The following is a 14,091-nucleotide window of genomic DNA, read 5'->3' as shown; positions in this document are numbered from 1 at the left end:
AGTGTGCCAGCTAGAGCCAGATTGGAGCTGAGGACATGTGCAGATGCCCCCTGAGTTGCCCTGAAGTTACCTTTAGCCCATTCTAACACTAAGATCTCCAATGGGTGGGGTTTTCCTTTTTCTATGAGCATACAACGTATGCACTGGCATGTTGACATGCTAGGCATGAGCAGCTGAATAGAAGTGCCTCAGTAACAAAATATGTATAAATTCCTTCATGCAGCAAGCTTCCTTCCCCTAGCACACTGAGTAAAAGCTTCTTGCACTAACCCCAAAACAAGACAGTTCTTTGAGAACTATCTCCTTACTTGCTGCAAATACTTTTTGCTCAAACCAAGAGACTCAGGCTGTCTACTAGCTGATGCGCCCCAAGCAGCAGACGTTTGTGTTCGGTAACACGAAGGAACTTACCGGGGTGATGGAAATGTTCTAAACATGGATTGTGTTAATGGCTGTACAACTCCATATACGTTTACTAAAAATTATTGAAACTGTACTTCAATACAGTGGGTTAACTCTATGGTGTACAAATTATCCCTCGGTAAAACTATTCTTCAAAAGCAGTAAGAGCTGCGGAAGAACAGTAATACAGGACATGGAGAATTGAGAGTGGGGCAGGGGCTGGTGGGTAGCTGGCAGTTTTAAAATAGGGTGCTCACAGAGGGCTTTACACGGAAGGTAACCTCTGAGAAAAGGCCTGAGGAAGGTGAGGGCATGAGTCGGGGACAGCCAGGAGGAGGTGCACTCCAGGCACAGAGACCCATGAACTATGTGCACAGGTTCTAAAGCAGAAAAGGCCAGCGAGACTAGAGCAGGAGTGGACAAGGAAAGAATAGAAGGTGAGGACAGGGAATAAGAGGGAGGACAGATGGTGCAGAGGGTATTGGTTCTTGGGATGGAAGCTATTGCAGTTTTGAGCAAAAGAGCAACACACCCTATGTCAGGTGTTGAAAGGATCACTCTGGCCACTGCAGTGAGGGGAATCAGTGCAAGGCACAGGAGACCCACTGGGAACCTGTTGCAGTAAGTCAAGCAAGAAGTGATGCTGACTGGGCTAACAGTGGTAGCAAGGATGTGGTGAGGTGGTGAGAAACAGTCAGATTTGGGGGTACTGAAGGTAGAACAAGCAGAACTTCCTCGCTGCTTCGATAGGAGTTGTCAGAGAAGGAAACCAAGGATGGCTCCAAGGTTTGGGGTTTGAGCAAGTAAAGATGCAGAGACCCTGGATGAGGCAGGTTTGGAAGAAGCAAATTTAAAAGCATGTATCAGGAATTCTGTCACTCTGCTATGTTATTGAAGCCTAAATTACTTCCCATAATTTTGACAACTTTCTTTTAAAGATCATCATCACTATAGGGTGAGTTTCCTTCCAATACATTCATCAGTTAAAGTATTTTAGAAAAATGAATTGGCCATGCAAAACGTAGAAATGTTTATTTAAAATCCTAATTCTTGGTCTTTCTTGTATCCTGAGGATGGCTGAACAGCTTTTCTTATATAACTTCTCAATTATACTTCTAATGACATTAGTCTTAACCTGCTTGGAAAGGTAGTCCAAGCTAACTAATAAAAGTGCAGTGACCCCAAATGGCAGTCACTCATCCCTGAGCAATTCTTCCTAAAGGATCCAGCTGAGCTAGAAAAAGCACTAATCGAAGGATGTCGGGATACTTGAACGAAATCCACCTCCTATAAAAATATCAACGTTAGAGCAAAATTCATGAAGCATCACAAAGAAGTGCCAAAATTCAAGGTCAATCTCTCTGGTGAGTTATTTCTCCTTAGAAGAAAGCTACTATAGAGAGATGAAGGTAGGAAAGGTTGGATTCCTATCTAGAGATTTAAGTAATACTCTCATTTCATGAAATGCAATTTTTCCTTCTTGCACTTCTAAATTTATGTGTGTGTTTGATTCTCTCCATTTATTCTGAACATTTGGCCACCAGACTTCTCTATGTGATCATTATCATTAATACGTGAGTTAGAAATACAAATTAGACTCAGCAGCTGTGCCCAAGGCCATTACTTCCTATAATTTGGCACAGATGGCCAAAAAGATGATTTTGGCAGAATGGCCAAATGCTAACCACCTAATGAGGCTGCAGTCTCAAAACTAACTGATGGTAAATGAATTTTACAGTTATCTTCACCCCTCTCCTTTCTCTTACCCCCTCTCTCATTCTCTCTCTCTCTCTCCCTCTCCTTGATTCTCTCTCATTCTCTCTCTCTCTCTCTCTCTCTTTCTCTTTCTCTCTCTCCTGTCCTTGACATAAGAGGCAGAAACATATACCCTAACCCTGTTTTGGGCAAAGTTGTAAACGAAGCATTTTACCTGGTTTTCTAGAAGGCAGCTCAATACAACAATTCCAATTCTGAAATGGTCATTCTTTAGGTCAAAAAAATCTTTTTCTTCAACTCAAAAATATTTGTATTAAAAAACTTTCCGGCGGGGGCAGGGGGGTACTTTTCTGCAATAGGGATTAAGCTGGTTTATCCTAACTCAGTGTCAGAGAAACCACCAAAGAGCTTTACTGATGATTAATTAAATTAGGAGGGGCAAATATAGAAGTATGGTATGTGCCTTTCATTTATACACTGACATACCTCAAAATGACTTCTCTTAAACTTGTAATTAGGCAACATTCTCACCATGCAAAACCCTGATCACTTTCATAGATGTCTAAAATTAATTTATAATTCCATAAGCTGTCTAATGGCAAGTTTCTTCATTTCCTTATCTATATATGGGTGCTTAAACAGTTTGCCTATCTTCCCCAAATTCCTGATAATAGAAATATTTTGATGCTTTAAGTTCATGATAGTTAAGAAGGTCACAAAATTCCTTCCCCTGAGGCACAAAAGATACACAGTCATACTATTTCAGCCTATTTCAGTCTCTAAGAACAGAAATTACATTTAAAAGCCTATTAAAAACCTGCACAGCACCTTCTGAACCCTCCCCAAAATAAAGAGCGAATGACAATTCGAAACTGTAACTTCTCTGCTCCCAAAATCCTGCCGTAAAGACCTTACACTATTCTGCTGCAGTTCACTACTGACCTATGAGATCAATGACTCATAAAATTTCATGCACAGGAGAAACAGCATTCTCCATTTGGCTCATATAATTCCGGGTAATCACCATCAATGGTCTCAGTCTAAAAAGGTATAAACTAAAAGCATAGGACTTTATCTTATACAGGCATGTACATTTTTTAAATCCATCTAACAACTTCGATGTTGGACATTATAATGAGGACATTTATAAAGATCCTCTCCACAGAAATACACCTGATTAGTTGTACACAAATCCAAGTGGAAAGTTATAACTTCTCTATTTTAGCAGGGAAGATATTAATCACACATTGTGACTTCTATCAAGACGGGGCACTTGTTTAGTAAAGAATTGCCTGCACTGCTTCAAGGTTCATTGAGTATCCAGAGAGCTATGTGACCTCAGAACTGATCTGACTTGCTATTTTGAGTGTGGATGACAAGAAAGCTGAGGCCCAGATCCAGGTGGCATGGATAATTCTAGGGAGGTAGGAATAAGAAAAAGAGTGTAAGCAGGCCACTGTGCTCTAGGCTTGCAGCTCCCAAATTAGACCTACCGTTGAGAATCACTCAGGGAAAGTTTTTTAATATGCACTTGCTCAGCACCAATGCAGACTCAAACACAATAAACAAGGAGGCTCCAGGAATCTACATTTTTAAAACAATTCTAGGTCATTCTGAGGATTGGTCCCGTTGCAAACCTCTGGGCTAGACTCATTTGTAGAACGGTGATAATACATAATATTCTAAAGAAAGATCCCAGAATGTATCATTTTCTAAAGCAACATTCCAGAATGACCACTCAAAAGCACTACCGGAGCATTTTTAACATAAACAGAGCATTTAAAAAATACATTATTTTGTTCTCATGATTCTTAATGCTATCCCAGTGTATACAGAAGGAGATACAGACTTCTGAGATCAAGCCTGCCCAGGCAGAACTGAAAACTCAAGGCATCTGACTCTGAGTCCCCTTGCTCTTCCAAACCATGTCATTGTGCCTGCCCCCAGCATCACCGTCACCTCACTCCACAGAAATACTACCAGTGAGGGATTTTCTGTTCTGTTCTGTGAGAACAGCCTTGAGAAAAGGCCTTATCAACTCTGGCACTGCCATGTAGGAAGCCTGGAAGTTGGCCAGGGAGAGAATTGCGGCCGACTTCCATGAGACGATCCTCCTTCCGGGCTGAGATACTGGGGGGTACCGTGCCATCACAGAGAAAGACCCTCTCCTGAAACTGTCAATACACTCCCATCCCTGAGGTCAACCATGAGGCTCCAGGTAAGGAGAGGCACCTGATCCTAAAAGAAAGCTCCCGAGTCAGTGAGATCAAGCTTCCTGCGTATCTTGGTTAACAATGCGTCCAATCCATTAGGTAGGCTCACTTAATATTGAGATACAAGAGGTCCTCTTACATCCTTTCCTCTATCTATTAATCAAAAAAAGGAACAGTAACCAACAGCTGCTGATTGAAGCACTGAAAGTTCACATATGAACAAAGAATGATGGCAATAAATTTCTGAAGCAATCATAGGATATGGTTTTTCAAAAAGAGGTGAATACAGAGGAAGCAGAAGAACTCTAATAACACAGTGACCAAAAAGAAAAATACACGAATCAAGGCACATAGTCAGAGGTTCTGGGAATTTTATGCCCCATTAGGTCCAGAGGTGAAGAACATCCTCAATTTCACAGACAATAGGTAGTGCTTTTGGTACCACATAGTTAAACCATGTAACTAACGCCTCCTATCCTAATTCCATGCTGACCACACCGTTAGAGCCAGGAGAGAATATGCTGGCCAAAGAATTTCACCCACATCTGCAAACCCACTGACAGTTACATACATCATATATATTAATATTTCATTTAAAGCAATCAACACAATGTGAGCAACACTAATTGAACACCATGAAACACAGAAATCAAAAATGGACAACTTTGTAAAAGATTACAAGGTCAGAGAAGGGAAATTTATCATAAAACCCTACAGATGACACTAAGATTCACAAATTAGGATTTCAATAAAAAGTCTAATTAAATGCTGTGTAGAAAGGCCTAAGGGGCTGTGCATGAGTTTCTCAAATGACGTTTGATCAATTAGGAAACTCTATCTGTAGGTGATATTAAATACCTTCAAGAAATGATAAATAGCTTTGACCCAAAGCCAAAGAAGATAAGCTATGCCCAAATTAAATCAGATTGTAGGTAATTAATGTTTTCATAGAAGAAAGAACCAAAACTTTCATTCTATATTTCTTTAGGCTTTGAATTCTTGAAAAACCAATCAGCCATATCAGCTCGTGGACATCATCAGTCTGGGAAAGACTAGTGACTCTTCGAAGCCGAAGGGTTATTGGATTATATCTACACTACTGCCTGTCACAGACAGCATTAAAAAAATGTCCCCTTTCGGGGAATGTCAAACAGAGCAGATGAGGAAGCAAGTCAAAGAGGGACTCTACCAAAATAAATCTCTTCCATTCAGATATCCACCTCAATTATGAACCTAAATTTCTTTTTTTTTTTTTTTTTTTTTTTTTAAATTTTTTTTTTTCAACGTTTATTTTATTTTTTGGGACAGAGAGAGACAGAGCATGAACGGGGGAGGGACAGAGAGAGAGAGGGAGACACAGAATCGGAAACAGGCTCCAGGCTCTGAGCCATCAGCCCAGAGCCCGACGCGGGGCTCGAACTCACGGACTGCAAGATCGTGACCTGGCTGAAGTCGGACGCCTAACCGACTGCGCCACCCAGGCGCCCCTGAACCTAAATTTCTAAAGTAATAACCATAGCTATTGCTTGGGGAGTGGTTGAAAATATCTTCATATTTAAAGAAGACATGTTTTTCTCAGTAATATAATTTTCTAACTTTGCTGGTTTATGAATTCAATGCAAACACAAGATCTGGCACTGATGCCATCTTGCTTACTGTATTTTTCATTGTAGAATCCACACTTCACTGTAATTAATACCCACTTCCCATCAAACCTTTTTGAATTTAGTTTTACTATGTTCTCTTCCAGACCCACAGTGATCAAAGAAACGGGTAAAGGATATTCTATCCTCGACAATCGATCACAAATTTAGCATTAGCAATTCCCTAAGCCTTTTTTATTTTAGGTATGTGAATTAATATTACTCACCAATTCCTAAAAATGCATCTTAATTATTAAATTGCAGCACAGTTAAACAAACACTGAAATAAGTACATCTATACATAACACACCAGAGCACACGTAGCACATGAAATAGTGTTTTCTGAAAAGATGTGCTTTGTGATTGATGATAGGATAAAATCAAAATTTAGCTTGGTATATGGATTCCTAAAGTTTACTGTTCAGGTTACCTTCTCCTAAGTGACTTTTGTTATCACTGCCACAAAAGTCACCAGGGCAATGCACTGCTTGAAGGTCCCACTGCTGTCTGGACTACCCCCAAGACCACGAGCTATGGGGGTGACCCTGAAAAAAGTCCGGACACGCTGACCTCACCTGTACCCCTAGGTAGTCAGAGAACTAGATGATGTGAAAAAGTAGAAAAATTACCGTTTGTGAGGAGGAGTTGTTGCTTGGTGGGAGTTGGGGGAAGGGCGGATAGTGGTACAGAGAACAAAGGAAAAAAAACGACTTGACTAGAAAGTATACTCTTTGGGAAGCCTTTAATCCTATCTGAGTTGAAAGTGAATTTGAGGAGTTTTTTCTTTGAGCCTGGTGAGCTCTTGACCTTTTCATAAAATTTACATAATTCCCCATGAAGGGAAACCCCTAGTTGTCTAGAAGAATGTTGGCAACCATACCGTGACCTCACAGAAAGGCTAGGAGGTCTGTACCGACCAGGTCCCGGATGCTATTATTAATTCCACAGGGGGCACAAGGGGACCCTTGAGGAAACCCGATTATAGAGCCCTCAGTGAGATGCCGAGGCAGGAGGAAAGGGACCCTCCCTCCTTTTTCCTGTGGCCAGGCTGAGCCTAGAGGATGAGTAGAAAACAGGGGAAAATAGCTTGCCAGACAGGAAAGACACCAAGACACAGGTCTCTCTTCCTTGAGGGGCCACCCAAGCAGCTCACCACTCACTCAAAACTCCATTACACTAAGAGGCTAGCTCCTCCGTAAGGCTGGCAGACCAGGTTAAGACATTTTATATGGTACATGAAACTTAAGTGTATCCTACCCTCACTTGGGGGAAGGCAAAAGCGGGGCAGTACGGAGAGGCAGAGGGAATTAGGAAGCACCAAGATTGTATTATGCACCAGGTATTGCGCTGCATGCATATTTCATGTAATCTCAGAATAGCCCTACAGTCTAGGTAATAGAAGTCCCATGTTACAGATGAGGAAAATGGGACCTGGAGGGCATATGTAGCCAGACTGTAGATAACAGAGCCAGGAAGTGTCAGATTTAGGATTTAAATCCAGGCCCCCAGGCTCATGTTCTGCGGGCTGAGCCGTGCTCCCCTGCACATACAAGTGAAGAACTAGAACTCACAAATAACAAGGCTTCTAAGTGATGATTTAAATGAAGTACCAGAACTTATGTCATAAAAAATTGCAAAATGCCTCCTCCACTGCTCCTGGAGTCTGTCCCATTAGCACTGAATGTGTTCCCACTGAAGCACTCAGCCAGGATGGGACTAGTTATTCGATCCATATCCTGTATGCCAAACCGGTTGTGGGGCTTGGGGGAGGAAGCGGTGGTGGGGAGTGGGGGAGCCCTGGAGCCCTGTTTCTAAGTAGCTGGAACTGGCTCATCTGGCATGAAGAGAGGAATATATTATGCCTCAAATAAACATGTAGGAGAAAGTCAAGAGTCTAAGAAAACTGCCAAAGATTTTCCTTCTTCATTTAAAAATCATCTTATCAGGTCGGTAATTTCAACCTTACAGAACTAATTTAGACAAACTTACAGCTTTCTGTGGTTTCGCTTTATGCGGAACTAATCTGACTCCAAAGCAAGTTTACAAAACCGTTTTTACATATAGTTCTTTTAAAAATCTCACCAAAGTTTATTGTGCTGTATGTCTAAATCGAATTCAATTAAATGCATTAATGCATTGCAGTGTGCATCTGAAACAAGGCAAGAACAACAACAACAAAAAAAACTCATGAAGTTCAGCACTTCCTCAGCCTAGGAAAGATCTCAGCAAGAAGGCGATGGGAATTGAAGGACCCCACTTACACGTAGACGTGACAGGACCAGGAGATGGTGAACAAAAGAAATTCCATCTATTAATCCCCAGTAAGAGGGGAAGTAAGACGTTCTAAGGTAAATTCACAAATTCTAGTCTCCACTCTGGAAGAAATTCCAAAATAACATCAGCCAGTTATATAAGGGCAAGGAAAGGGGAGTAAGGTACTACCTAACACAAATTCTCTCCACTGGTCTACAGTCACTGTCACCAAAAGGCTAAATAAGAAAGGGGGACTCCTCACATCATTGGCTCTGAATAGTGTCCATTACTTTCCACATATATCCGTGAAGAGCAAATCATCATACTTGGTGGGAGTTAAATCCCCCCAACTTTAAGCAAACTCCTATTGTGCCAAGTGTCCTCAGTGCTAGACTCTGGCCAGCTATGACACGTTTCTATTTTATTTCCTCCCGTTACCTTGTGCCCACCATCCTACCCACTCACTGCAGATCTAGTACTTGAATCCAAATCTTTCTGCTTGCTTGTCACATTTTTTTTTCATATCTTCATTCAGGTAACAAAAATACTGACCTAAGCAAGACCAAGAACAGAGTACATTTATTTGTCACCCTGGGTTTGAGTGTCTATTTTCAAAGAGGTAGCAAGAAGCTTAAATTTCTCCTCACTTGCCCCATAGATATGAGACTTCATCAAAGGTGTATCCAACATCACAATCTGCATCTGCAAGAGCCTCCCTGACCTCTAAATCTATGGCCCTGCTAAGAGAAAATGTCTCCACTGACATGGTCTTCTCTCATCTAATTTGCACAATCTCCTGCCCATACTTGAAACTCCAGATAGTTGTCCAACTCCAAATGAATTCATGTAAAATATCTGTGTACACTTTCTTTCTACATAAAAGCGGTATCATGAGAGGAAGTCAGGTGCCAGATGCTGGATGTTATGAATATGGACACACTGGGGCACCTGGGTGGCTCAGTCAGTTGAGCGACCAACCCTTGATTTTGGCTCAGGTCACAATCCCAGGGTATCTAGCCTGGTGTCAGGCTCTGTGCTAAGCGAGAGGCCTGCTTGGGATTCTCTCTGTCTTTCTCTCTCTCCCTTTGTCCCTCTCCCCTGCTTGTGTTCCCCCTCTCTAGAATAAAATTTAAAAAAAATTTTTTTTAAGAATACAGGCACACCATAATAGTTAATGAGTATTTACTGTTTACCGGACTCTGCATAGAGAATTTAATACTTGGTTCGTCCCTTGCCCTATGTCAGTCTTTAAGAAGAATCAGTACTATCATCTCCAGATTCTCGCCCATGTCTACAACTCTCTGCTAGTCTCCTTCACCACCCTGTCTTCCTCCACCCCCTGCCACATACCCCTACTTCCATGTTCTTGCTGCACTCCATCTTGGAGACCATATTTCTGACCACACAGCTTGTGTCATCCCTTCAGCAACAATGATGAGCTCATCAATATTAGATATCATGAGCATCATCCTCTCAACTCACATTTCCAACTGACTGTCTCTTCCTTTCCATCGCTGACGGGAACTTCATTTACTAGAATCAGACCCAGCCATCAAGGTTCAGCACTAATCCTCCTCCTACACAGGAATAATCTGACCTCTACAATCAGAGTACTTTTTCATTTTTTTCCTGTATCTGGGCTTCTACAGAATCTGGTATCTGTATCTTAGCATTTAACACACAACTGCCTGAAAATCACAATTATGTACATGTCTATAACTTCCCTTAGGTAATCAGCAGAGAAGGAGAGGTGTGAAGTGAGGAGGGCTACTGAGGTTGGAAGATGTCTTTCATGGGTCTGGTTTAACTTCCCACAGTCTCTGATTCTCTATCTATACAATGGAAATAAAATCCCTACTTTACAAGGACGTTAGGGAGACAATATAGATAGTAGTCTTCCAAACACGGAAAACATGAAAGAAGCCATAAAAGTGGAAGCTACCAGGAACAGTAAGTTTGTTTGCTCTGAATCCTTGAGGGCAGAGCTGTTCTCCCCACAGGGCCAAGCTAAGACTTAGTTATGTTAGTATTAACCAACATTTCCATAGCTCTTTACTAGAGGTGCAACATAACTTCCAGGAATTGAAAACTGAAAATGCACTTCCTATTAAGCATCCTTCTAGAGGGAGATTTTAAAATAAGAGAACTGTTAGAAGCCACTGTTCAAATCTTGGCTTTTTTTTTTTTTAACTACATCTTTTTGGATCCACAAAAGAAATGACATAAATAACTACTTTCTGACCCCACCAGGTCTGCTTCAGTGAAATCCACTGACATCTCTGTAGTATCAGTAGAAACATAAGAAAATGGCAGCTTTTCAAAAGGTATTTGCTTTATTATAAGATGCTGTTACTTAAGAAGTAAACAATATTTTTTATGTCAGTGTGCTAGGAGTGAATATCCTTTGGGAGTTCCCGTTTATGGTATTCCACCCCCACCCCCCCCCCTTTGGAATACTGCAGTATTCTGTGGTGGGTTTTTAGCAAATTACCTAAAGCCTTAATAACAGGTTTTCACTGAAAGGCTCAGGATGCTCCTTTTTCTTTTCTTTTTTTCTTTTTTAATGTTTATTTACATCTGAGAGAGAGAGAGAGAGAGAGAGAGACAAAGCTTAAGCGAAAGAGGGGCAGAGACAGGGGGAGACAGACTCTGAAGCAGGCTCTAGGCTCTAAGCTGTCAGCACAGAGGCCGATGTGCGGCTGGAACTCACAAACCACAAGATCATGACCTGAGCTGAAGTTGGATGCTTAACCAACTGAGCCACCCAGGTGCCCCAGGATGCTCCTTTTTCCGACCAACTTTTTATTCTACCTCTACCTACAATGTCAGGTACCTGATCTACTTTTTCTATACTTTATTGTATGTGCCCAGAAAAAAAAAATTAACCCAGGAACACAAGAAGTTTTAAATTATAAATGTTTTTGTTTCACCAGTTTAAAAAAAAATCCTCTTTTGGAGCATTTCATTTTCTTTTATTTTCTCTGAGGTATAAGAGAGAGACCGAGGAACTCTAAAAAACAAACTTGGACCTGTTTATTGAAGAAAGGATATGGCACATTTTTTAGACTTACTATCAAAACCAGAAAACTCCTAATCACTCTTACAGTGATGGATGTATTTGCTCACATCAGTATTCTGTAAGAGAAAAATAGTTAAGAACTGAATGAGAGCTCAGTAGCTATAGATTGCAACTGGCAGGCCACAGGCGACATGCGGCCCAAATACATTTTTAGTGTGGTCCTTACAGTTTATAAAATTAAGGACACTTCACATAAAAACATGTAAGCTTCTGATTCCCTTGTTTTACAGCCAGGGTGGCAACAATCAGCTACAGGCACGTTGGAGCTGCCCTTTTAATAATGGTTTTCATGTTCCACAGGCCACAATCCACAACCCCTCCTCCCACATGGCAGGACCACTGGGCCTGCTCCACTCCTTTATCTTACCTGTGCACTGGAAATGCAGACCCAGGGTTTTTTTTTTTTTTAAAGCAAAGAGCCTGGATCCAAAAAGGGCTTCCCCATTCACTAGCTCTGTGACCTTCCACAAGCTCTGAGTCTTGGGTCCCTTCCGGTTTAACCTGAAGCTAATCCCTTGACCTCATCAGGTTGTTGTGGGGAATAAAAAAGAAGAGTGGAAAAGTACTTCGTAAACTGTAATATAAAATATTTGTCATCTTTATTCATTTCCCAGTCCCCTGTCACTTGTATAAATCCCCTCTACTTACCTCAGCTGTTACTGGCTTCCTTGTTCCTCATATTGCTACTCTGTATGACACAGTTTAATATCTAAATAAAAAGAATTTGATATATTTCCTTGCCTCATTTAATAAAAGGTAAGAAGATGAACAAATATCAAAGAAAAACGAAATGTATTACCGAATGTCAGTGGATCTTTACTAGGTCCTTTCTGTTTGTAATGAAGGTGTGAAATTAGTGCAAAGCGTAATTACTGGATTGCTGATCCCTTCAAGGGCTGTTGTAAGTTCACCCACTAGGCACCTGAGGCCTCAAAGTAAAACTCACAGCCCCATCATTAGGGGTTCCTGTGAGATATGAGCATTGATCTCCTCCCTGGGCCTCACCCAGGGCTCTGGTAAATGATCTGGTCCAACAGGAAAACAAAACAAAACAAAACAAAAAACACAAGAGGATCTATGAGGCTCTCTCTGTGCCTCCCTCCTCTCAACATTTCAATAGAAGCTCCAAAACCTTAGAATCTGCAGTAATAAGCCATGGCACAAATTCTACACCTATATCTATCAACATATAGATATATGTAAAAAAAAAACCAAAACAAAACAAAACAAAAACATAAGAGCCTTGAAATAAAACAGAATCTTCTCACAAATGGGCAGAGGTGCAGACAACTGCACTTAAATAATGTTGCAGTGCCCACAGAAATGTTAGCAAAGATTTCTGTCGTGAATGCTCTCTCCTTACATTAGGATTTCACTTATGTATTCCTGTTCTGGTCCATTTGCAATAGATCACCCTTGTGTGAGGAACCACAATTAATTCCTCTTTCACTTTTAATATGAAGATAATCATGCCTGAGTGAACTGCAGGATATAATGTGGAATTACAAGGGAAAGGGGATTTTCACTGGACTCATTGTTCTTTATAAGATCTCCAAAATTGGAGTACTTTATGATTCAAGACACAATCCGTTGAAAACCCCGTCTGACGAATCCGTTTTGAAGCATACCATATAGCGCATTACCGCTTTCCTTGAAGTTGAATGAAACCATGCCCAGAATACATATTAACGGTTGCCAAATCACCACATGGCCCTCAGCGTGTATTTTATTTTTTTTTGAACGTAATAAATAACAACATCATTTTTTAAAAAACTACTTCTTTCAATAGACGGCCCAAGGCTGATGTTTAAGCAAGTCTCCTTGGCAACCAAAGAGCACAGTACGTCTCGGGCTGGGGGAAGGGGAGAAGGCGGGGGAGCAACTCCACGGTTGGTAGAATAAGTAACGGGAGTAGTAATTGCTCCCGCTAGACGACGCTGGTAGAGCTGCACCGGCCGCATACCCCTGAAATTTTAACTCCTGTCTCGCCCCCACTGGCGCACCAGCGGCCTCCCACCCCCTCCCTCCGGGCCACAGGCACCTACCCCGAACAGGTTACAAGGAGAGACTGGCTTACCCGATGGGGTGAGCGGTCTGCTGGGTTATGTATGTACCCGAGTCGGCAGCGCAGGCACCGGGCGCTCCCTGATGCACAACGGCTCTGCTTCTCCCCCACGATGCTGAGGTTAAGGGAAACCGCAGTAGCTTCGCACTGTCGGTTTGGGGATGCAGTTGTGAAGACAAGAGCGCTAGCGTATATGTATATGTGTGTGCGCGAGCGCGTGTGTTCAGTGAGTGAGCGTGTGTGTGTGTGTGTGTGTGTGTGTGCCCGCGCGCTCCCGGACTCTCCCGCGGGGAAACAGTGTTTGCTAGTAAATAAAAAGCAGCAGCCAGCACCGCAGGTGGCGCGTCCCAGCTAGCTCTGCCCCAGGCGGCCGCGTCTGCCTGGAGACGCACCTTGGCGGACCCCGGGGCGGGTTCAGACCGTGATTCGGCTCCGCCCCCTCCCGCCTCAGGCGAGCCAGCGCGCACGCCCGCCCCCTCCCTCTGCGCCGGCCAGCCCGCGCGCACGCTCCCCTCCTCCCACACCAGCCGCTGGGGAGGCGCGCACGCCGCGCTTTCCCCACCCCCCACCCCCGCTCCCGACGGCGAGCCAGCGCGCGCTCCCGCTCTCCCCGGAAGTCCCCCTCCTCTGCGCAGCCCGACTTCGTGCTCTTTGGCACCTGCGCTGTGGGCCGCTGGGTCAGAACTACAGTCGGCCTGTGCCCGAAGCTGTGGTGACCGA

At 42.7% G+C, this 14,091-nt stretch overlaps 1 protein-coding gene across 14 annotated transcripts in view; it reads right to left on the bottom strand.

Moving 5' to 3' along the window:
• KLHL32 (kelch like family member 32) overlaps window positions 1-13,845 on the bottom strand; it is a 241,027-nt gene extending 227,182 nt beyond the window's left edge. For 6 of the 14 annotated variants that reach the window (XM_058734758.1, XM_058734755.1, XM_058734756.1 and 3 more), the window contains exon 1: window positions 13,384-13,820. The gene's annotated coding sequence lies outside the window, so the exon portion shown is untranslated. Of the gene's footprint in view, window positions 1-13,383 lie in introns of all 14 variants that reach the window. The other 8 variants (XM_058734767.1, XM_058734769.1, XM_058734762.1 and 5 more) reach the window with 5 other exon arrangements.
• Window positions 13,846-14,091: the final 246 nt, after the last annotated feature.

The sequence above is a fragment of the Neofelis nebulosa genome, chromosome 6, assembly GCF_028018385.1.
Source record: "Neofelis nebulosa isolate mNeoNeb1 chromosome 6, mNeoNeb1.pri, whole genome shotgun sequence".
Lineage (NCBI taxonomy): Eukaryota > Metazoa > Chordata > Mammalia > Carnivora > Felidae > Neofelis > Neofelis nebulosa.
Note: the sequence above shows the minus strand (reverse complement) of the source record. Positions and strands in the feature narration are given on the sequence as shown.